This window comes from Monodelphis domestica, chromosome 8 (genome assembly GCF_027887165.1).
Source record: "Monodelphis domestica isolate mMonDom1 chromosome 8, mMonDom1.pri, whole genome shotgun sequence".
NCBI lineage: Eukaryota > Metazoa > Chordata > Mammalia > Didelphimorphia > Didelphidae > Monodelphis > Monodelphis domestica.
In genome coordinates this window covers 62,602,743-62,628,576 of record NC_077234.1, presented here as the reverse complement: position 1 = coordinate 62,628,576, position 25,834 = coordinate 62,602,743, and the positions used below count along the sequence as shown (strand labels likewise).

Here is a 25,834-nt window from a genome sequence, read left to right as displayed (position 1 = left end):
ACTTTAAGTACCTCAGCATTTGCTCCAACTTCAGATCTTTATTGAAGTCAGGACAAAAATAAGTTCAAACTGTACCTTTATCCCTCAGTTTATTCATTTACAAAATGAGGATGACATTAGTAATCCCTCTAGAAGACTCGATAAAATGAAATTTAAAATGGATACTTTGCTATTCTCATATGAATGTCAGCGTCTTCCTTTTTTTAGCCATGTTTACATTTTTAAATTCAACAAGATTATAATTATTTAACTGGCCTCATAGTGTGGCAGAGGGCCATGCATTTGAATCTCTGTGACTGAGCTCAATTCTGTTTCCTAAAAGAATGGTATTGCCTGGCCAGTTTTGGCATGTACAAATGGGTCAAAAGTTGGAGGTATGAGATATAGCACTTAGTGCCAAGGAATTGCCAATGGAAAGGTAAGATAAGAAAAAAGCAAATATGTCTGTAAAAAGCAAAACAAAATAAACTATTTCCATGGAACTGATTTTAATCAAACATACACTAATTTTTTCACACACTCATTAGTGTTTCCCCTTTTCCTTACAAACAAAACCACTGATTTGAATATCAACTTACAGATTTCAGAAAAATGTTATAATCATGCAAGTCTAAATAACTTCTGTAGCTCTTATGAACCTATTTTTCCAAGCAGCTATGCAGCTCTGGGCAGTTATTACACTGTGTTAATTACTAAATTTATGGAGAAACTTGGGAATCTTTAATTTGAAAAAGTCTGTTAAAAAGTATATCATTTTAAACTTCATCCTTCAAGCAAAAGGTTTTCCCCAGAGAAGCTCTTTTTGCTTTTTGGTACCAAAGTCAAATGCTTAATTGCAAGATTTCGAGTCAGAAAAAATATATCATCTTTTCCTTTTAAAGCTAATTAAAAAAAATAACCCAACTATTTTATCACATAATTTTAAAAGAACTTTCCAATGCAAATGATAGATTCTTGGTAATTTAGTGAGGTGTTATATTCAGAATTGAAATTAAAGCTGATAAACAATGCTTCAGATTGAATCAGAAAATCCAAAAACCTTAGCATTTCAAGGAACACAGGGAGGGAAAGTAAAGACTGGAAGAGAATAAACATTTAAATGGCACTCTGTGTCAGGTCCTATGGTAAGCCCTTTTTACAAATATTATATCTCATTTAATAATCACCAGTTTGTCCAATCTTCTACTTCTCAATACATGATTCTCCTCTATGATATCCCAGACAAGTGATAATCAAGCTTTTGATTGAATAATCAGTCAACTGAAGCAATTTGTGGAGATAGCATGATGGATAAGGACATGAATCTTGTCACCTATGATCTAGGAAGACAGAAAGTACTAAAAGATGGGAAGGGAGGAGGTTGTAAGGATCCACATGTACTTGGTAGCAAAATAATGAAAAACAGACATCACCTCCCAGTTGCTCCTCCTTGTTAAGGCTCAGTTTTCATTGGAATGCCTTCCTGACATTATCTAACCTTTAAAAAAAAATTAAAATCTAGAAGACAATGTACATGAAAATCTGAGAACCAACACAGGTAATGAAAATGCAATACACTGGAATTTGGGGGAAGTTTCATTGAAAAAATAGATCAGTGTGAGGATGACAAATTACTTTTGTAGCCATTTGGGGGCCTGATGCTGAAGATATTCCTTTGGAAAATCCAGATACTCAGAGAGTAATGCTGCAGAGGAACTAAAACACTAAGAACAAGAGTTGGGGAAAGGGAGATAGAATGATGTGGAGAGAGAGAGAAACAGAAATACAAAGAGGGAAAAAGAAAGGGAGAGAAGAGGAGAGCAGAGCAGAGTAGAGCAGAGGAAAGGAGAAAATAGGAGAGGAGAGGAGAGGGAAGAAGAGAAGAGGAGAGAGGAGGGGAGCAGAGGGGAGGGGAGGAGAGGAGAGGAGTAGAAGGGAGAGGAGGGGAGAGGAGAAGGGAGGTTAATGGGAGGGGAGGGGAGAGGAGAGGCCTCCCCTAACAAATAAACCCAAAAGTAACCTCAGATTCTGAGGCCAAGAGTTTTTGAACTTTTCCTATATCTTGGAACCCTTTGATATTTTTGTAAGATCTATGGACCAAGTGTTTCTTAGAACAGTGGTTTTGTTGCTATTGTTGCTTTAAAAATTTAGATCCTTATCTTCTATCCCTAAGCAGTTCTAAGACAGAAGAGTGGCTAGGGATGTAATAATCAGGATTAAGTGGTCACACAGCTAGGAAGTATCTGACTCCAAATTTAAACCCAGGTCTTCTCAACTTTAGACCTGGTGCTTTATCCACTGTGCTACCTAGCCGCCCCAGAGTAATGTTCTTGAGCACATAACATACAATGCAAAATGTTATAATGGAAACCAATTACAATATATTGAAATTAAGTTCTCAAAATAATTTTAATAGGTTCATGGATCCTAGGTTAAGAATCTCTTTACTAGAGCAACTAGGAATCCATTTAATCTTATCAGGTAGGTGATTTACATGTTCTTATCTATGATTAAGCAATCATTGAAATGGAAACTATATTGGAGAAGGGAGCCAGGAGGCAGGGAATAATCAAGAGGTTATTTCAATAGTCTAGATGAGGGCTGAATTAAAATGGTGACTGATTAAGCAGGGAAAAAAGGGACACCTGTTAGAAAAGATATGAAGGGGACTTTGATTTTTATCAAATAACAGTATACAAATAAATAATTAATTTTATTCAAATATTTAGATGTTTCTATAAATGTTTTGGGGTTTTATTCATATTTTTGATATGTCTTCTTTTAGAGATGACAAATATTTTGTACATTCTGCAGTCATTTTGAATGGAATTTCCCTTTCCCTCACTTTCTTCTGTATTTTGTTGGCATTGTTTGAGAATTCTGATGATTCTGTAGATTGATTTTATATTTTGCAATATTAACTGTATTTTTTTCTTTCTATTAATTTTAGTTGGCTTCTTATAGTTCCCCATTAAAACCATCATAACCTTTGAAAGAAAGAAATAATTGTGTCTCCTCTCTTTGCTTATCGTTACTCTTTTATTTTCATTTTTTGTCATATTGTTGCTATAGCTATCCTTTGCAGAACAATGCTAAATTTTAGTGGTAATAATGAACAGCTTTGCCTTTTCTTCAGTCATTCAGTTGTATCAAAGACTGCAAGACCTTGTGGACTCTCCATGGAGTTTTCTTAGCAATAATACTGGAGCGGTTTATCATGTCCTTCTCTAGTGGATTTAGGCAAATAAAAGTTGTGATTTTTTTTTTTCATGGGTTACATAGTTAATAAGTGTTTGAGATGGGGTTTGAACTCAGGTCTTCCTTAATTCCAAGACCAGCACTCTCTTCACCAATCCATCTAGCTGGCAATGAAGTAAAACTATGCATAAAGGAACCTTTTTGAGCATCCCATGATTGAGAGAAGAGAATTTTTAGCAAGAAGTGATGTGTTACCCCTTTATAAAATTTACTTTTTCAGCTTGAGCTCATTTTCTGCTGGATTCTCTCTCTACTGGTGGAAAATTTTTTGACAGATTTTTTTAGGTGCTGTCTTTTAATGGTATTCTATCTTGGCCTTATTTATTGTATCACCTTAATGTCATTTTCTAAAAGTTCCTCAACTCATTGAGTAAAATGATTATCATCTGACATTTTGTAGGCAAGCACCACAAGAGGGACTCAAGTTAATGGCATAGGAGAATGACCTGAAAGTATGGCTCAAACCATTAGGGGGAGGTATAGTATTGCCCCAGGATTTCAGACTTGTTTCTGAGAGAAGCACTTTGGATAAGGATGCTCAGAGTTTGCATGGGATATGCCTTTGGTATTTGCACTCTTTATTCTGTATCCACAAGTCTTCACATGTTTTTGTTCTGAATTATTAATATTCATTTTATTCTTTATAATGAAATAGCATTCTGTCATATTTGTATACCACAATTTGTTCTGCTATTCCCTAATAGTTAGGCACTTTTTACTTTCAGATTTTTGCTATTAGAAATAGTTTTGCTAAGAATAGTTTTGCTAATATAGGTCTTTTCTTTCTGTCAACAGTGTCCTTAGGGTATATTCCCAGCAGTTAGATTACTGAGTCAAATGTTATAAGCAATTTGCTAAATAGCACAATTCAACATTGTTCTAACAAATGGTAATGCTCTTCAATGCTCTATTAGCAGTTGGGGTTATCTGTCTTCTATCTCTCCTCCAACTTTGAATTCTTCTGATTGGGTGATTATGTGATGCCTGAGGGATGTTTTGTCTTCATTTTTCTGATTGTGCATGATTTTGAACATTAAAAAATAGTTGTATTTTAAATTTCTTCTTATAAAAATTTTGGTGATATTCTTTCACCACTTGTCTATTATGAAAAGACTTGTACTGATTCTTTTTAGTCTTAAATTTAGGAATTTTATCAAATGATTATTTTAAAGCTTTTTCCCTAGTTCTTAAAATTTCTTTTCATATACACTGCAGTAATTTCATTTTTAAAGTTTTCAAGCCAGATGTGATTAAAACTTTCTAATTTTCTTCCATAATATTCTCTAAATATCTGATTATAAATTCTTATACACAATTATGAAAGATATCATCTTCTAGGCTGAGAAATGTAAAAGGGATTGTGGTGTGATTAAAATAAAGGTCCTGCCTACTGTTTTAGATATATATATATCTATATCTGTATCTACATATATATATACACAAATAAGTTAAATCAAATTATTGTATAAGATGTATGCAACTAATTTCTGCTAAAATATTTTCTATTTTCTTAGAAATTCCAATTAGCAAAAATTTTCTTCTGACATTTGGAGGTTTTTTTTTGTTTATTGAACATTAGGCTGCTATATGCCTCTACTTCTAGAACTTGTTCACATAATATATCCAACCATCTACTTTTCAATTTTATCCATTGAAATAAAGATTTGACAGCTGTTGATATGTATTGCAATTTAAGTTCAGTTAAATGTAAAACATCATTTACTTTTATTATTTTCATTATTTGCTCTCATATTCTTAACATTATGTTCCTTTATGTGAATTTTGTTAATACTTTTATGTCACTCTAAAATATTTACTCAGAAATTTGATTGGTATTTTAGTAAGTCTTCAGAAAAAATTGGATATTTCTTAATATTCAAATGGTGCTGATCAGTTTTATACATAAAAGAGCTATCTAATTTTAGGTTATATTTCATGTGAAATTATTTTGTATTTATTAAATAAGTTTACCTTGCAATATTTTGTCTCATATTTTCTTATTATTTTAATGGGAGTTTCTCTTTCTACCTTTTATTTTCTCTTTTTGTTGTTGTTTTAGTAAGAAATTCTGAGAAATTCTGTAGATCTAGGAGTTTATTTTGGACCCCATTATTTTAATTAAACAAAAGTCTCCATTTATCTTTGTTGAATTCCTAGCGTCTTCAACATAGGTGATTTAATAGCCACAAATAGAAGCAATTTTATCTTTAATTTGTCTTGTTTTTCCATTCATTTATTTTTTCCTGATGCATTTGCTTCAGCAGGTATATCTAATACCAAATAATCTATTCAAATTTACTTTATTCTAGTACTAAAATAAACAATAGAGAAAAGAATCATTTTTGTTTTTTAATTTATTTTTTATTATCATGCAAAACACTTCCATAGTGGTCATTGTTGTGAAAGCATACTTATCCAAAACTGAAACCCCAAAATAAAACTGAAAATAAACTGATATGAAATATAGTATGCTTTGATGCTCATCCATTTGAGTCCTACAGTTCTTTCTTTGGAGTTGGATATCATTCCTCATCATAAGTCTTTCTGGGTTGTTCTAGATCATTGCTGACAATGATCAGTCATGCTTAACCCCAAGGTAGTTAGAAAAGTTTTCAGTGTTTCTCCAAAACAAATAGTACTAGATTTTGGTTTGAGATAAATGACATGGATATAATTAAAATGAAAGTTGCTTTAATGATTATTCTCTTTTAATGCCTTTAATATAAGTACTATATTTACCTGGTTTTGCAACATCTATGGAAGTAGTAAATCAGTGATAATTAGTATTATTTCACCTTTAGAATCATTTTTCTATTTCTTGTATAAATCTAACTTCTACATAAGAAATACTTATTTTGTATATATTCATTCCCCCTGGCATTTCTAGTATCAATATCCATTACTTATACTGCTCTATAGTTCTCTTCTTTCCTATATTTTGCCATGTTTGGCTTATTAAGACTACATTTTTCTAGTAGCAGGATTGATGAGACTGATAAGAAAGACAATTTCTCTAAGTTCCAGAATGTTTTATGTAGCATTTATATTATTTATTCTTTAACCATATATGTCTATGACTATATGTAATTGCATGTGTATGTGTGTGTATGCAAGGGGAAGGTGAGAGAGAAGAGGGGTCAAAGGGGGAGAGACAGAGACAGAGACAGACAGACAGGCAGAGTTTAGGAGATATTTGTACCTGTCATCTTTTGACAGTTTTTTGTTATCCAGTTTATCTTTCTGTGATATGGTGGTTGAGATTTTCTGTTCCCTGTTTCATCCGTCTGAGCAATGTATATATATTTAGATATCCATTCATCCAATTAAACTTTTCAGCTTAATTGGAATGTAATTGTGTTCAACTTTACTTGTTATTTTTTTTAATTGACTTTCTAATGATAGGTGAATTTGAATAGACCTTAGAATGTTTAAGCCAATACTTTCATCCTGTAAATTAAAACCAAGAGAGAAGGAATGACTAGTCTGGAGTTTTACAAGCAGTAAGAGAGCCAGGATTTAAACTGGATGTAATTCTATCTCTAGAACTCATTCCACTAAATCTTCAAAATCCTCTGACTCTCCAGGTGGCTCGGTCCCTATCTGTATGTTATGCAAATATAACTCCTATCTATCTGCCATCTTATTTTATATTACTCCATTTCACTCAATTGTCTTTCTAGTACAGCTAGCCTGTTAGAGGTTCCTTATACATATCTTTGAAATCTGTCTCTAAAGAAGTAATTCCCCCATGTCTAGAATATAATTCCTCTTCCCCACAAACTTTGAAAATGCTCCAAACCATAACTCAGGTGCCACCTCCACCTGGAAGCTTTACTTGATATTTCCAGTTATTTATACTACATCATCATTGAAATTACTTTCTAAATATTTTAATGTCCTGAAAAGAATTTCAATTCAGTCACACATGGTACTTGATCATTGTTTCCTATTGAGTGTTTTGCAAACCCACAGGAAGATACAAGAGATTCATGCTAAAACTACTTTTAGTAGTGCATGGATGAGTAAATGATTATAGAATAATCTATCAATATAATAAACACCTATATGCCATGTATTCTATTGAAGCACTCAGAGTAGAAAATGAGGGAAAAGATAAAATCTGATTTCAAGGAGCTCACAATAATAAGTACATATTTGAAGTGTTTTACTTTTTTTGCTTCAGAAAATCAAAACCATCATATTTATTCATATAACTTTGGTTTTTTGTGCAGTTGATTATATCAAATTCTGATAGTTTGTGACTAAGCACAATATATTTCTACAATTTCTCAACACATTTTCAAATTGTTTCCAAACCACCACAATAGGTTCAAAATTTTAGGGTAAAGTTATTCTTAATGGATGCTCAGATATCCTAATTTGCACATATATTTATTTGTATATCCTATATACTTTATCAGAATGCTTTCCTCATTCCTCTGTATTATGTTATAATCATTGCTTATTAGTTTTGAAATTTCATGATCAAGATGGTAGGAATGTACTGTTATAATAAAAATGTTAAGCTCATGGAAAATCACGATCCTTGGGTATCTTTATTATAAGCACTCTTGAAATCATCTTTGACCATCACAAATATTAAGGAGAAATAAGTCTTATATTATTAATTTTGTATAAAACCTGTAGTGTCTGCTTCGGCAGCACATATACAACATTTGGAACAATATGGAGAAGGATTGCATGGCCACAGCAAAATCATGACATGCAAATTCATTCATGAAGCATTCCATATTATATAAATATACATATATAAACATAAAACTTAAACTTATCCTCAGGTAATGTCACTATTCATATATTCGGTGGATTTTCAAATGAACTGGTTGGTAACACTGATCAGTCTTTAAATAGTTTCTGTGAAAGTGGAGGCAATGTTTCAGTGGCAAAAGAGAAGAAAGTCAGTTCTATAATGTTTCATTCCTTACAAAGTATACATGAATGTTGTTTCAAAAATAAAGCAGTATGTGTAATTATATATATGTATAGTAAAATTCAATTAATTGCTTATCATCAATCAATAGGAAAGTAAACATTTTATGTGATAACTAGCTGTTAAGGCATTGATTATTGTAAAATTCTTCTATTTTATACCACCACATATTTGTTTGTTTTCACTTTTTTTGGTGGTTTTAAGTCAAAATATGGAAATTCATCTCATGTAGAACCAGATTTAAGTTTATATCTGTTTAGTGATAAGTCAAATATTATGAACTTTTATGAAGTAAATATATCTAACATTAAAATAAACTTTATATGTGACATTTTATGTAAAATATTTTCCAAGTTGTGATTTGTCATTATATTGTTATTTATATTCAACAAAGTTTATAAAATAAGGAAATTTAACATGCAATCTTGCAGATAATAGAACCCATTGGAAGTATTGCTAGATAATTTTGTTCAATTTATAATGCCCCATATGTAATATTCATGATTATATTATAATTGTTTTTATAATTTTATATCTAATTTTAATGATTATAGGTAGACTAAAATGTTATATTTTACAGTCATAATTATATAATATGCACTTATAATTGTTTTTTTTTCAGGCAAGAGTTATTGTAAGCACTTAATATATAAATTTAAAAGAATATTATGAGTGGTATATTAAATTACCCTAAATTAAATTAGGTAAATTAAATTACCTAAATTAGAAGTTCAAAACATATTTTGGGTTAGCAGAACAAAAAAGTTGGGGACCATTTCACTAGGTGAAATCCCTTCCAACTTTGACACTACACAAGAAAATTATCCTGTTTCCTATGAGCTGTCAAAATTTGATTCATTTTAGTTATTAATTTAGAAATGAAGAAATATTATTTATTTCCTGACCCTTATTTCCCTTTTCTTTATATACACCCAAAATTTCTAGAATCTAGATTTAAGAAAAAAAATTGATCCAGGGAAGAGGTTCTTAATTTTTTGTGTTTTATTATTTGTCATCCTAGTGAACCCTATGGATCCTTTCTCACAAAACTGTTTTTAAATAACTGAAGGAAATGATGTTTCATTAAGATAGTAGTGAAAATACAGACGTATTTTTCCCTGTCCAAGTTCATGCAGTGTCTGAAATCTCTACATGACTTTTTTGAGGGTTCATTCATTGGAGCCATATTAGAAGCAATAATAGTTTCAGAGTGTCAGAGTTTTTTGCTCTGTCACAATTTCATTAGGCAGAAGGGCAGAATACTCAATTTGGGGTGAAGAAGACCTAAGTTAAAATCCTGCCTCTAACTTTTACTAGATATCTCAGTTTCTTTATCCAGAAAATTTGTGTTTTAGACTCAATTACTTTTAAGATTCCTATCACTTCTAAGCTGTGATCCTGTGATAGAATCTTAAAAGTAATTGAGTTAGAATGAAATAAAGTTTGCCTATATATGAAAATGAGATATTGGAATATAAATTTAGTGGAGTATGGCATCTAGTAATATAATCATCATCATTCATTTTTATTAGACCTATTTTGTTTCCATAATAAAATTAAATTAACTTTCTTATTAACATATTTTTATGTAATTAGGACTGAAAATAACCATTAAAAAAACAATTTTCATCATTATCTGATTTTCAAATCCAACTGTTTTTCCTTCTTTCATTTACATAGCCATTGGACATCAGGAGTAAAGGGGGGAATGGTATTTCAGGATTTGTGGTATTATGAAAAGAAAATTACATTTATAAAGTATAATTGAAAATCTATTACCCCCCCAAAAGAACTACATTTCCTGGGAGCCCACTGACTTCTGTCATTATGTACTTCCTGTAGACAGGGGATAAATTGAGTGGGTGGTCCTGAACTCTCTCTTTGGCTTCATGGAAAGGATGGTGGTGGTAAGTGTGAGAGATTTTGAACTGGGTGATAAGTCATGGGCACATGGTTTTATTTTTGTGTCCCTTTTATTCCTTTATTTCTAATGATCATGAATAGATCTCTTAAAATATGATATTTTTATTATTGAGATATTTTAGTTCTTACAATAATCAGAAACTCTGGGTTCATAACCTATGTCTACTTGCTACATATGGATGAGTCACTTAAATTTTTTCAACCTGTTCCCTTATCTGTAAAATGAGGTACTTAGACTAGAGCAATGTGAAAGTGGAATGTATTGCCATGAGAGATGATGGATTCTCCTTAATGTTGTTGTCTTCAATCATGTCTGACTCTTCATGACCCCATTGGGGTTTTCTTGGCAAAGATACTGGAGTGATTTGCCTTTTCTTTCTCCAGCTCATTTTAGAGATGACAAAACTAAGGCAACAAGGTTAAGTGACTTGTCCAGGGTCACACAGCTAGTTAGTGTCTGAGACCAAATTTGAACTCAAGAAGATCATTCTTTCTAACTCTAGGGTCAGCATTCTATTTATTATTACACCACCTAACTACCTTCCCTTTAATTAGATGTCTTCATGTGGGTATTCAAAGACTATTTGTCAGGTATGTTTTAGAAGGAATGCTTGCTCATGTATTTCAAATTAGCAGGCCTCAGAGGGCCCATTCCCCTATGAGATTTTTCACCTGTGATATATTTTTATGTACTCAGATTATACAGCTCTGTGTTTTATCTATACATATTTTCATCATATAAATAATATGCATTCTCTTTAATTATTCCAGAATTCAAACATGCCAAATAATTCAGTCAAATCATTGTAAAACAGAAAAAAAAACCTGCTAAACTCATAGGCCCAATAAACAGGAAAATGAACTATTTAAAATGTTTATGAATTCAATTGGTGGATATAACCAAGCAATTGATCTGTAGGATGTTAGAAAATTACTATTATTATTTTTAAACAATATTGGTTGAGGCAAAATCACTGCAATAGCATTGATGAGCTTTTCAGAAATACCCCCTCTTGCCTCTAGATGTCTCACCTAGAATTCCCATGGCAGAAAATGCTCTTTCAAAACATCTACTCTATGCTATGAGAAAATGCCATTCTAGATCTCTCTGAAATTAGGTTGTGAATTAAAAATACTTAATGAGAGTTGAATTAAAAAATGACTTCAATATAGACAGAGATAGATAGATAAAGAGACAGAAAGAGGAAGAAAAAAGAGAGAAAGAAAGAAAGAAAGAAAGAAAGAAAGAAAGAAAGAAAGAAAGAAAGAAAGAAAGAAAGAAAGAAAGAAAGAAAGAAAGAAAGAAAGAAAGAAAGAAAGAAAGAAAGAAAGAAAGAAAGAAAGAAAGAAAGAAAGAAAGAAAGAAAGAAAGAAAGAAAGAAAGAAAGAAAGAAAGAAAGAAAGAAAGAAAGAAAGAAAGAAAGAAAGAAAGAAAGAAAGAAAGAAAGAAAGAAAGAAAGAAAGAAAGAAAGAAAGAAAGAAAGAAAGAAAGAAAGAAAGAAAGAAAGAAAGAAAGAAAGAAAGAAAGAAAGAAAGAAAGAAAGAAAGAAAGAAAGAAAGAAAGAAAGAAAGAAAGAAAGAAAGAAAGAAAGAAAGAAAGAAAGAAAGAAAGAAAGGAAGGAAGAAAGGAAGGAAGAAAGGAAGAGAGAAAGAAAGAAAGGAAGAAAGGAAGGAAGAAAGGAAGAGAGAAAGAAAGAAGGAAGGAAGGAAGGAGGAAGGGAGGGAAGGAAAGAAGGAAGGAAGGAAGGAGAAAAGGAAGGAAGGAAGTATGGAAGGATGGAAAGAAGGATGGAAGGAAGAAAGAAAAAAGAAAGGAAGGAAGGAAGAGAGAAGGAAGGGAGGATGGAAGGAAGAGAGAAGAAAGGAAGGATGGAAGGAAGAAAGAAAAAAGAAAAAAGGAAGAAAGGAAGTAAGGAAGAAGAAAGAAATTTAAGTTTCTTTTAGAAATGAAATTAACATATGGAAAAAGAATGGGCAGATTTATGACTTAAGTTACTTTCCATTCATCATTCCGATGAGCCAAATTGGATAAAGAGGCATTGCCCTTCTCTCTGTGATGAACAATTTCCATGCATAATCCTGGATATTGGAGAAAGCGATAGCTAAAACAATGGTCATTCTCCCATCTCTATAGCCTTTTCCAAATCATAAATAATGTATGCCATTTATCCCAACAGAGAAGTTGTAGAGCATAGAAAATTAATATATGTCTCCACAATATATTTTAGGGAAGAATTATCTAGTATTTCAGACTATTAAAAGCTTCCTTATCCCCTCCCCCCATCTCTACCAAAATGTCAGAAGGAAAGACAAAAGATCAACTTCATTTTCTTGAGAATATATTGAATTTGATTTCATCAAAGAATGTGAGACTTGGTTTAGTGAATTGAGAATTCTTAATTTCTTTTGCCAGAAAATATTTGTTTCATAAATTTTTACCTCATAATCTCCCTCTTCCAAATCCCCACCCCCAATTGACCATACTACTTTCCAACCTATTACTATATAGGAGACTGATCAAGGGAATTCTCCATACGTTTGCTAAAATTGCATGATAATGAACTTCTTCTGTACTGCATATTTGAAAATAGGCCACTGATATCATAGGATTATAAAGTTAGGAAGAACTTTAAAGGCGATTAAATCCACCTTTGCCTCTGCCCACTTTTCCAATAATTAAACTGAAACTACAAATCAAGTGGCTTAACCAGAATCATTTATCCATTAAGTATCTGAGAGAATTTGAACACAATTCATCCCAATTCCAAGTCCAGTGTCCTGACCACTCTATCATGCCTTCTATGAGAAGGGTAGAACATTCTTAAATGGAATTTTGTTAAGAAGACACCCAAGCTCCTGGAGGGTCAAAGGACAGTTCCAAAGAAATTAATTTATATTGGGAGAAGCTCTAGTCAAGGAAATTCAACCAAGAGACATTATTAGCCCTCTTAACAAGGTAGCAGTGACTATGTTCATACCAACAACTAATAGATGCTTTCAAATATTAACCACATTGATCTGGAATTCCCTTGATCAATCCCGTATACTTATTTTTAGAAACCCTGTATACTTATTAATATCATTACATATCATTAATAGAACAAACAGTCTGAGTCATTTCTGACTTCTCCATCTCTCTTGCCCATCAGTCTTTGCCATTACATAAAATTAATTTTACTTCTTAACATTATCTAATGAATCAGTGCCCTGACACTTCGTACTCAGTGCCATAATCCATACTCTCATTATATTCTACTTGGATTGTTGCAATGGCCTAACTGATCACATAATATGTAGTTGCTCTCCTTCCCAAACCATTCTGTTTCGTACTACCAAGTTTACTATTCCTTAACAGCTCCTAAAGTTAACAATTCCCATTGCCTACAGACTAAAATAAAAATTCTTTAGAATTACGTATGTGATTTGATCCCAAACCAATACTATGATTTGATTTTATTCCTAATATTTTCTATTATGGTAATATCAAATTAGATTACTAATCCTCTTGTCTGTAGTTTCAGTAAATCCTTCATTTTAATGCTCAGTCTAATTTACAGCTCCTCCTGAAATAATCACCGGTCTTTCAGAGCCTGTTTTTTTTTAAACCTTGCCTTCTGTCTTGGAATCAATACTGTGTGTTGGTTCCCAGGTAGAAGAGTGGTAAGGGCTAGGCAATGGGGGTTAAGTGTCTTGCCCAGGGTCACACAGATGGGGAGTATCTGAGACCAGATTTGATCCTAGAACCTCCAGTCTCTAGGCCTGACTCTCAATCCACTTAGCTACCCAGCTGTCCCCGCTAAGAGCCTAGTTTTATATGTCAGTTCTTTTTATGTCTGATTACTATAGGCTGAAGTAATCTCTCTAATGTCTGTTTCCATAGTATTTCTTGACACATTTTTTAAAAAGCACATCATATTCTTTTGTCATGGTTCCTTGTTTATGGATCCTAATATTCTGAGCATGATTGTAAGTTCTTACATTGCAGTCTATAGCCATCTTGGTCTTCTTACTGTCGTCCATTTCTTCTTGTCTCAATGTACTCATTTGGCCAAGATTTTTTTATACTTCATCTATTCCTCTTGGAATTTGTTTCCCTTTTTCCCTTCAAGACTCAGAACAAATGTTACCTCATTCAAGGAACCCATGTCCAGTTCATGATTCTCTGCCTCAGGGCAATATAAATTGCCATTATCTCCCAAGGCAGCCCAGTCAACTTCTGGGACATTTTTAATGGTTAGGGAGCTTCTCCTTTTATATATTCATTTACCTCCCATCTATCAGGCCTTCCTTTGGGGACCAAGCAGAAAAAAGTCTCATCCCATTCTCATTTTAAAACCAATTTACACTTTAAAGACCCTTGAAGCTTAAAAATTGGTTGAGTTAATCCATATGGTAATTAGAAGTTATAGCACACATTCTAAGGTGATCTCTTTGAATGATAATAGATCAAATTAACTTTTCATCTGAGGTTCTCCTTGGTTTGAACACTAGAAATACATGTCAATTTATTAACTGACCACTTAAAATCTCATCATGCCTCCCAAAGTTTTCTTTTAAATGTCAGAAACCTAGACTTTTCCCCACTCACATCCCCTTAAAGTTTGCAGGTCCACTTGGTCCCAAACACTGACTAGCTTACTTTTGCATATTATATTCTCCCCAGTTGATTGTAAGGTCTGTCTTTCTTTTTCTTATTCAAAACCCCTGTATTTTACATGATAACTATTACATAGTAGGTTCTTAATAAACCTTGATGAAATTGAATTATGTTGGAATTATTTAAAATTATAAAGTATCTGAGTATACAAAATATTTGGTTGATATTTTATTTTTTAATTAAATATTTTATTTAATTAATTAATTCAGGATATTTGTCCACAGTGACAATATCCATGTTCTTTCCCTTCCCTTCTGAAACCCCCTTCCCATAGCCAACAAGTAATTCCACTGGGTTTTACATGTGTCGCTGATCAACATCTATTTCCATATTATTGATATTTGCCCTAGAGTGATCATTTAGAGTAAGCATCTCCAATCATATCCCCAATGGCCCATGTGATCAAGCAGTTGTTTTTCTTCTGTATTTCTACTCCTACAGATTTTGCTCTGACTATGGATACTGTTCTTTCTCATAAATCTCTACGAATTGCTCTGGATCACTGCATTGCTACTAATAGAGAAGTTCATTACATTTGATTGTACTACAGTTTATTCGTCTTTGTATATTATGTTCTCCTGATTCTACTCCTTTCACTCTGCATCAATTCCTGGAGGTTGTTCCAGTTCACATGAAATTCATCCAGCTCATTATTCCTTTGGGCACAATAGTTTTCCATCACCAACATATAGCACAGTTTGTTCAGCCATTCCCCAATCAGAGGGCATACCCTCATTTTCCAATGTTTTTTTTTTTTTGCCACTACAAAGAGCACAGCTATGAATATTCTTGTACAAGTCTTTTTCCTTATCTCTTTGGTATATAAACCCAGCAGTGCTATGGCTGGATCAAAGGGCACACAGTCTTTTAGTGCCATTTGGGCAGAGTTCCAAATTGCCCTATAGAATGGTTCGATCAATTAACAACCCTACCAGCATGTCACAATTTTGCCACATCCCCCTTCAACATTCATTACTTTCCTTTGTTGTCATGTTAGCCAACCTGCTAAGTATGAGGTGGTACATCAGAGTTGTTTTCTTTTGCATTTCTCCGATTATAACAGATTGAGAAAACTTTTTCATGTGCTTAATAATAGGTTTGGTTTCCTAATTTGAAAATTGCCTATTCATGAGCCTTGCCCATTTATCAATTGGGGAATGACTTGATTTTTTGTACAATTGATTTAGCTCTTTATAAATTTGAGTAATTAGAACTTTATCAGAGGTTTTTGGTCTAAAGATTTTTCCCCCAATTTGTTGCTTCCCTTCTTATTTTGGTTGCATTGGTTTTGTTTGTATAAACACTTTCAATGTAATGTAATCAAAATTATTTATTTTACATTTTGTAATTTTTTCTCTTGCTTGGTCTTAAAATCTTTCTTTCTCCTCATATATGATAGGAAAACTATTCTATGTTCACCTAATTTACTTATAGGTTCATTCTTTATACTCAAGCAATTCACCCATTCTGAATTTATCTTGGTATAGGGTGTGAGATGTTGATCTAAACCTAATCTCTCCAATACTGTTTTCCAATTTTACCAGCAGTTTGTTGTTTTCAAATAGTGGGTTTTTGTCCTAAAAGCTGAGTTCTTTGGTTTTATCATAAAGTGTTTTGGTGAGATCACTTACCCTAAGTCTATTGCAGTAATCCTCCCTTCTATCTCTTAACTGGTATCATATTGTTTTGATGACCACTACTTTATAGTACAGTTTAAGATCTGATACTGCTAGCCCCACTTCTTCACCTTTTTTTTTCATTATTTCCCTTAATATTCTTAATCATTTGTTCTTCCAAACAGACTTTGTTATAGTTTTTTTTTTTTTCTAATTCAGGAAAAAAGTTTCTTGGTAGTTTGATAGGTATGGCACTAAGTAAGTAAAATAATTTGGGTAGGATGGTCCTTTTTATTATGTTAGCTCATCCCACCCATGAGCAATTAATGGGTTTTTTTCAGTTATTTAGATCTTTTAATTGTCTGGAAAGAGTTGTGTAGTTTTGTTCATATGATGCCTGTGTTTGTCTTGGCAGAGAGATTCCTAAGTATTTTATATTGTATAGGGTGGTTTTAAATGGGATTTCTCTTTCTACCTCTTGCTGCTGTGAAGTATTAGAAAAATATAAAATACTGATGATTTATGTGGGTTTATTATGTATCCTGAAACTTTGCTAAAGTTGTACATTATTTTCACTAGCTTTTTGGTTGATTCTCTAGGATTCTTTAAATAGGCCATCATTTCATCTGCAAAGACTGATAGTTTGGTCTCTTCATTGCCTATTTTAATACCTTCAATTTCTTTTTCTTCTGTAATTGCTACAGCTAGTGTTTCTAGTACAATGTTAAATAATAGAAGTGATAATGAGGCATCATTGTTTCATTCTTGATCTCATTGGGAATACTTCTAATTCATCCCCATTGCCAATAATGCTTGCTGATTGTTTTAAACATATATTGTTTATTATTTTTAGGACAGGCCCTTCTATTCCTATACTTTCTAGTGTTTTCAATACAAATGAGTGTTATATATTGTCAAGGGCTTTTTTTGCATCTATTAAGTTGATCATGTGATTTTTATTCATTTGCTTATTGATATGGCCAATTATGTGAATGGTTTTCCTAATATTGAACCAGCTTTGTATTCCTGGTGTAAATCTCACCTAATCATAATGAATAACCCTGGTTATCACTTGCTGGAGTCTTTTTGCTAATATACTAGGTAAAGATTTTTGCATCTATGTTCATTAAGGAGATTGGTCTATAGTTTTTTGTCTATTTTTTATTTGATTTATCTAGATTTGATAGTGGTAACTTCAGGTCTCTCACTAGTGTAGTTTTACTAACTATTTCCTCCTTAAACTCCACTAGTTTCTCCTTTAGAAATTTGGATGCTATACCATTTGGTGCATACATGTTGAGTACTGATATTTCCACATTGTCTATACTGCCTTTTATCACAATGTAATTACCTTCCCAATCTCTTTTAAACAGATCTATTTTTACTTTGGCTTTGTCAGATATCATGATTGCTACTCCTGACTTCTTTTTCTCAGTTGATGCCCAATAGATTTTGCTCCAGCCTTTTACTTTTATTCTGTGTGTTTCTACCAGCCTCTTGTGTGTTTCTTGTAGACAACATTTAGTGGGATTTGGGTTTCTATTCCAATCTGCTATATGCTTTCATCATCCCAATCACATTCAAAGTTATGATTGCCACCTATGTATTCCTCATCATTTTGATTTCCTCTCCTAAACCTGCCCTTTCTTCTTTCACTATTTCCTTCTACAACAGTGGTTTGCTTTTAATCTATCCCTCTACTCCTCACCCTTGTTTTAGTTCCCTTTCTACCTCCACATTTCTTATTCCCCTCTTATTTTTCTTTAGGGTCTATTAAATTCCTTCCACTTTCTTTTTCTATTCTTTTTTTCTACTCCCTCTCCCAATCCCCCCTTGGTTTTTCCCTCCAAAATTTCCTGTAGGGTATGATAGAATTTGATACCTCAATGGAACTAGATGTTCTTCCCTCTCAGAATTGATTCCACTGAGAGTAAGATTTAAGTATTACTTCTTACCACTCTCTTCCTCTCATTTTTATAATAGTATTCTTCCCCTATCCCATCCCAAGCACCATTTTATGTTTTATAGATTATCCTATTTTTCTTATTCTTTCAAGTTTCTCTTTGCGCTATCTTCTATTCCCCTCCTTTCTTTATTTTGTATATCATCTTAAACCACCTAGTAACCCAACCTCTACTTGGGAATTATTCTTCTAAGTACTACAATACTGAATACAATTTTTAGAATTACAAGTAACATTTTTTCATATAGGAATATAACTGTTTTGGCCTTATTGAAGCCCTTATAAAAAAGGGAAAAAAATTCCCCCTCTTTTTCTCCTTTATCTTTTCATATTTCTCTTGATTTTTGTATTTGAACATCAAATTTTCCATTTAGTTCTGGTCTTTTATTCACAAGTATTTGGAAATCTTCTATTTTTTTTGTTAGATGCTCATGCTTGCTTCTGGAGGTATATAGTAAATTTTGATAGGTAGGTAATCTTTTGTGGTAGACCCCATTCTCTTGCATTTCTGAATATCATATTCCAACCCTTGTGATCCTTTAGTGTGAAGGCTGCCAGATCCTGTGTAATCCTAATTACACAATTTAATTCTCTCTGGTTTCTTGTAAAATCTTCTCCTTAGCTTAGAAGCTCTTGAATTTTGCAATTACATTCTTGGGGCATTGTCTTTTGAGGGTTTAATGTGGAGGAGGATCTATGGATTCTTTCAATGTCTTTTGGTCTCTTGTTGAAAAACATCAGGGCCATTTTCTTGGATAATTTATTGTAGAATGATGTCAACGTTTCTGTTTGTTTCTAGGTTTTCAGCTAGACCTATGATTCTTAAGATGTCTCTTCTAGACCATTCTTCCAGGTCAATCGACTTTTTAGTTAGATATTTCATGTTTTCTTCTATTTTGTCATTCTTCTGACTTTGCTTTTATAATCCTTGCTGTCCTGTGAAATCATTAGCTTCTTCTTGCCCAATTCTGATATTTAGAGACTGTTTTTCAACTATGATCTTTTGATTTTCCTTTTTGGTTTGGTCTAGTCTGCTTTTCATAGCTTCTAGTTATTTAATTCTGTTCTCCAATTTGCTATCATTTCATTTGATTTCTGTGCTTCTTTTTCCAAGTGGGAATTTGTCTTTTAAACTGTTAATTTCTTTTTTAACTATTTCCCACATTTCTTGCCAAGTTTCTCCTATCTTTCTAATTAGGTTCATGATCTCAAATCTGATCTCCTTAAGAGCTTGTGACAAATTTCCATTTTGGGGGTTGAAGATTTGGATGTGTTTGTTTGTCATCTTCTGCTGTCTCCTCTGCAGTCTGGAGTTTTTCTGCATAAAAATTATCTTGAGTCAAGGTTTTTTCTTGTTGTTGTTGTTGGCTTTTGGTAGCTGTGGATTATAGTTCTTGGGTATTTGTAGCCATTGCTTTGTTCCCTCCTGATCAGAAGTCTGAGTGAGGAAGGTAGGTGATCTTTTTATTGAGTTCCAGAGAGGTTTCTGCCTTGAGGCTATTTTTCTAGTCTCCATTGCAGCATCTGCTGTGTGCAGCCCTGCCCTTTCTCTGTGCCTAATCTCCACATTCCTCAGGCTCCTGGGGTCCCAAGTCTCACTGCTCTTAGGGGTAAGTCTGTGGTGTACCCGGGAAGCTCCCCAAGAACCTAGAGATTCTCCCATGTTCACTCAGACTCTAGAGTTGTAGTTGGAGTGGGGGAGGAATGGTGAGCTCATGCTTTGTTGGGAGTTATCCCCCCCTTTGGCATGGAAATGCTCAAACTCTGCCTACCATCAGTGCTGAGCCCTACAATGGAACCCCATCACTTATTTGATTTTGGTTTTGAACTGTTGAGGCACTTTATATTGGTTGGTGGAGAAGAGAGGGAGAACCTTGCCTCTACTCTGAGGCCATCTTAACCCAGAAATGTCTTGATATTTTTAAAATCATCTTTCAAAAATTAAATTTCAAGCCTATGGTATCTATTATAGTAGACAATTATACTAGAGGAATTATGGTAATGGGGAAATGTTAGAGAGATAATACCAGGAAGCAATCCAGGAAAAATACTGGATCTTGAACCCCTCCCCAGACACTACTTCCTGTTCCCTTTCAACTGTCTTAGAAATGTTCTTTTCACAGATGGTAAGCTTTGAAGATTTCCCATAATAATAAAACCCCACAATCAAATCCTTCAACTAAACGGTCTTTTATTCTTTTGGGTAGAGGAGGTAAGGAGAGGGGAGGGGTGAGAGGAAAATAGGTCTCCCTAATTTTTTAAGTTATCCTGTTGAATGAAGATTTCAAGATAAATTCAAATTCAGGAAACAAAATTATCTTTCCCTAAGGGGAGATATTGCCAGCAATGCTGATAGGTTTCTTCTGGGCTAAAACCCCAAAGTCTTTTCAGCTCACAGTTTTATGGATAAGGCAATGGCTAGAAAGTAGATTAAGTAATCTGTTTTCTACCTTCTGGTCAAACAGCCAGAGAAGGAATGAATTCTCTGCCAGCTTAAGCTGCTTAACTGCTTCCTTCAAGATTCCATTGGAACACCATCTCCTCTCCTCCACTGATTGGTGTTCAGAGTTCTGAGCTCCTTGCTTTTCTGCAAATCCATTTGTCACTTCTCAAATATCTTTATTTACACTATCCAACCTAATTTTTGACACCAGAAAAAATATATTGCTACCTCAAACTGTCATTTATACAGATGAATATGTAAGGAAATACTTGTTGCAATAATTATTTTATTGAATTTATCATTTACAACAATGTTTCTTGAGTTCTTTAGTCTTCACACTGAATAATTTTTATAGCAAAATGCTGTCCCATATTGTCATGAACTAATGTTCGATGCTATGTAAATACAATGTAACATAATTATTCAAAACAAAAAAAAGAAAAGAAAATTGACCATGTGGATCCATTTAGAAAGCATTTTTTTGCAAAAACAAAATTTTGTATTACCAATGCTAACTTCACACTCTACTCATATTCCCACAATGTCAGGAGAAAGTGAAGAAAATCTCCAGCAAGTCAAGTATATCTTCAAAAAAAATCTTGCCTTCTATCTTAGAATCAGCACTATGTATTGGTTCTAAGGTAGAGGAGCAGTAAGGTCATGGTAATCAGGGTTAAGTGACTTACTCAAGGTCACAGCTAGGAAATGTCCAAAGCCAGATTGGAAGAGTAAATTACTTTCAATGAATTGATGTGAGAGCAAGAACAAGATGGGTAGATATAATTTTACTGTGACTGCATCATTTGAGAGAATGTGAGGATTAAAATTATCAATTCATTTGACAACATTTCAGTTGGTAATCTGACAACATGATTTTTGTTTTAAATTTGTTTTTTTTTAAAGGAGAAAGGAAGTGAAATTATGTTTTATACTTACTTTCATTATGCCTTCCTCATTTCTGTCTTAAGAATTCAAAAGAAATCCAGTTGGTCCTTATGTTGACTAGATCTAACAGTTTCTCAATAACTACATTTATATATAATAACTAAATTTATATGGTGCTGCACTAAGAGATTTATTAAGAGATTATCTTATTTGATCCTTAGTCAAGTGCTATCATTATTCATATTTTGCCACTGAGACCACTGAAGAAAATAGGTATTAAATGACTTACTAGACATCTGAAGTCAAATTAAAACTCTAGTCTTCCTGACCCCTGATCCCTAGATTTGTTAATAGCAATCAAATAAATTCTAATCTGGAAAGGACATGAAGAAACATCTTTGCCAAGTTCCTCAATTTATATATTTATATAGAAAGGAAATAATGTCTTGAGCCATGTAATATTAGGAATTTATGAAATTATTCTTTAGGAATTAATTTATTATTATTTAGGAAATTAAGAATTATTGTTAATGCCAGTAGGGATGTCCACCTGTTCCATAAGCAGATGCTTTCAAAAATCGATCAAGCTGATTAGATGGATTTCCTATAGCCAATTTAAGGAGAACATGAATCATATTGGCTGAGAGCAGACATGAACAAATCAGATCTGCATTGCTGTATAGAATGCCTTCTTGCATGAGGTCACACGTCCATTTGAGTATTTGAGCAGCTGTTAGTTGACTGACATCCTTCCTAATCTGTTACTGCCAAGAAGCAAAGACAGGCCCCACGTTAAGTTCTTCTAACTCAAATGTCCAACATTCTTGTATATTATGCCCTTTGTTATGAATGAATAAACCACAAATCCATATTTTCCTTTTAATCCCTATTTTCAAAAAGTTAGCCATTTAAAAATTTTGGTTTAGAAGTGAGCATTTTTGCTAGTTTTAAGCAGTCTGTGACATTTCTATCATTGTTTTTTCTCCCTTTTGCTGTATACCCAGGGTGCTTAGTGCCATACCTGACCCAAATTAAGGGTCTAATAAATCGCTGGTGCCTGACTAACTCTGCCCCACTCAGCAGCAGCAGCAGCAGCAGCATCTGAAGATGAAATACACACTGGCTCCAGGCAAGAAGCATTTGAGGACAGCAGGAGGAAACGAATACAGGGTGTGTATGCCTCCATGAGGGATTTAGCTCTCTTGCTATTTAATCTTATCCACCAATTCTCTAAAGTTAATCTGAGGATCAAGCTGCCTGTGTTCTGAAGGGAAGTTGGTTTGGTACTCTAATTCCCTACAGGTTTGCATGTCACATCCTGGACATACACCAGATATTTTGGCAGAGCTGCACACAAGTGGCAATGCCCACAGAGGAAAGACTACAAGGCTTCATTGGCATGGATACAGCATCTAGGCTTTAAAAATGAGAAGGAGAGAGAGAGGTCCTTCAGGTCAAGGGCAAGGCCAACAGCTGAGCTTCAAGGCCACTGGGCTCTAGAGGATCTCATGTCCTGTGTCTCTAGAGATAAAACTTTGTTTCTAGGGGGTTTACAAACACAACTTACCCCTGGCACATAAACAAAATTATAACCCCAAATAAATAGATGATGTAGCTGACAATAAAAAAGGGAGATAACTATTCATAGGAAAAAATGCATTAGCTCACCCTTTCTGAATACACAGTGATTCATCAGCATTTTCTTGCCTTTCTTTTCTTCTTGCTTTGATTATCACTGCTCATCCCACCCCAAACCCTGACTCCCATCCCAAACATGATCCATTTTATTTTAACTCTTGAAGGGAGGATGGAATTGCTAAAATTCTGAGAAATCCAATGGTTGGCAGGAGGAGAGGTAAAGATTTGCTGACATTCCCTTTCTATTTTAGTATTAAGCTGCACTTTTCTGTTGTGTGTGTCTCAAACAATTCTGTATCTAAACTGAGAGAAGTAACTTTCTGATACCCATAAAGGAGATGATATAGCCATGCTATGTAGAATTATGTTTATAAGTAGGATGAGTTGGCTAAATATGCCACTGAAAACAGGGACAGTTAAATTTTTAAATGTGGTTCTTGAGAAAAAATCAAGGTGATATCAGAGCATCTCATTCTTATAAAAAGACTCCCACATTTTGACCAAATAACTGTGAAGCCACTGTCACAAAATTACAACCCAAATATTTGTGCAATGTTATGTAGCTAAGGAAACAAGCAAAGACTTCTAAGATTACATTTTTAGCTTCCTCAGATTGAGGATCTCCTTAACCATTTCAGATTTTGACAATGCTAGGTCATTCAGGACCTGATTCTACAGTTGGAGAAGCACTCAAGAGCAAGAGAATTTACTCCTCTCTGATGCATTCTGGATAGTTATTTCATGCTCCAATTCCTCCATTACCAATAAGGAGAGGAGGGGAAGAAGGTTGGTTAAATAAACTTCTGGAGGTTATAGCACATAATAAATGAACTGGATGGACTGATCACATGGTGAAAAGAAGGATATAGTCAATGGAAAGTTTCTGTTGCTTTTTCATTGGTATCCTTGTGATGTTTAAAGAAATCAAAGCATTCCCCCAAAAGGAAGTGAAAGGGGTACCTTTTGTGGAGTACTTCTGGAAGGATATGGACAAGTATTGAAGAATGCAATAACCTTTTATAAAATTCTTATTATGTATCAAGTACTATGCTAATTACTTTGCAAATATTATTATATTTGTTACTTACAAAAACCACAAGAGGTAGGTATTACTATGATCTCCTTTTTTACTCTTGAGGATACTGAGACAAACTGAAGTTAAATGACTTACCCAGAGACACAGCTAGTAAATGTTTGAAGCTGGATTTGAACTTAGGTCTTCCTGGCTCCAGGCCCCAGCACTATCTCTATTGTGTCCCCTAGCTGTGGGAGGTACATAATAAATGTTTAATAAATTCTAGTTGACTGCTCTTTCCATTTCTCACATTCAGTACTCCATTACTTTCTCCATGTCCTTAGTTTGTGTTTATATATATATATAAAATCCTCCAAGGTAAAAAAATTACTTCTTCTTTTAAGACTTAGGTCATACTATATTGCTTATGAGGCCTTTCTTGAACCCCAAACTGTTTTTGCCAAACTAAAAAATTTTCACTTTGTATTTATTCTTTGTATATTCATATAAAGAGAGGTGGTACCACAGAGTATATTGCTAGGAAGATCCAGGTTAATGTATCACTCCTGACAATACTGGCTAGGTGATCCTTGGCAAGTAATTTAATCTCCTATTGTTCTAGACCCTCCCAATTAGCATATGTAAAGATCACTGGTTGTTTCATATTGATTTAGAAAAAAAAACATATATTCACATTATCTATATTCTATTATTAAATTTATTTCATTGAATATTTCCCAATTACATTTTAATCTGGTTCAGGGGTCCTAGGCATTCTGTGGGTAGCAATCATCACAGATTTGATGCCACTACTCTAAACAACATTTTAAAAATATAAGTTTGGGGCAGCTACCTAGCACAGTGGGTAAAGCACCAAACCTTAAGTCAAAATGATCTAAGTTAAATCTTGGCTGTGCAACCTTGAGGAAGTCATTTGACCCTAATTGCCTAGTCTTGCCACTCTTCCTTCTTAGAACTGATACCAAGATAAAAGGCAAAATTTGTTTGTTTTTTAAAGATGATAAGTGGCAGAGAAGATACTGCACTGCATTGGTAGGAAGAGCATTTAATGTTCTGGAAAGCAAGGTGTATATAAGAAAAAAAGGTGGGGAAAGAGAGATTTAGACTTGCAGCTGAGAAGGGAACCCAAAAATTAGCTAGAAGAAGGTTTCAAGTCAATTCAGAATAGGCACAGCAATTACACAGGGAATCACTGTGGTGAATCAATGAGTGTGAGAGAGTCCTTGAAAATAGAAGCTAGAATCTAAGCCAACTATAGAGGAGCTACTTAAAAGGTATTATAGAATTACTGATGATGGACAATTTACCTGACCAATGTTTTCTCAAATTTTGTATTTTCTTGTGTTTAATCATCTTTTAGATGCCACATATGCCCAGCTACAAATCCTTAGCTGGCACAAATCATGATCACTTTTTAAAAATTTTCTGATTTTCTTATTACTAATCCAGTAGTTAATGCTATGCCTCTGTCATATTCTTACTCTC

At 33.6% G+C, this 25,834-nt stretch overlaps 1 non-coding gene across 1 annotated transcript; it reads left to right on the top strand.

Annotated features, from left to right (window-relative positions):
- Positions 1-7,885: 7,885 nt before the first annotated feature.
- LOC130456066 (U6 spliceosomal RNA) lies at positions 7,886-7,994 on the top strand. The gene has a single exon (XR_008914336.1). It is a non-coding gene; the product is annotated as a U6 spliceosomal RNA (small nuclear RNA).
- Positions 7,995-25,834: the final 17,840 nt, after the last annotated feature.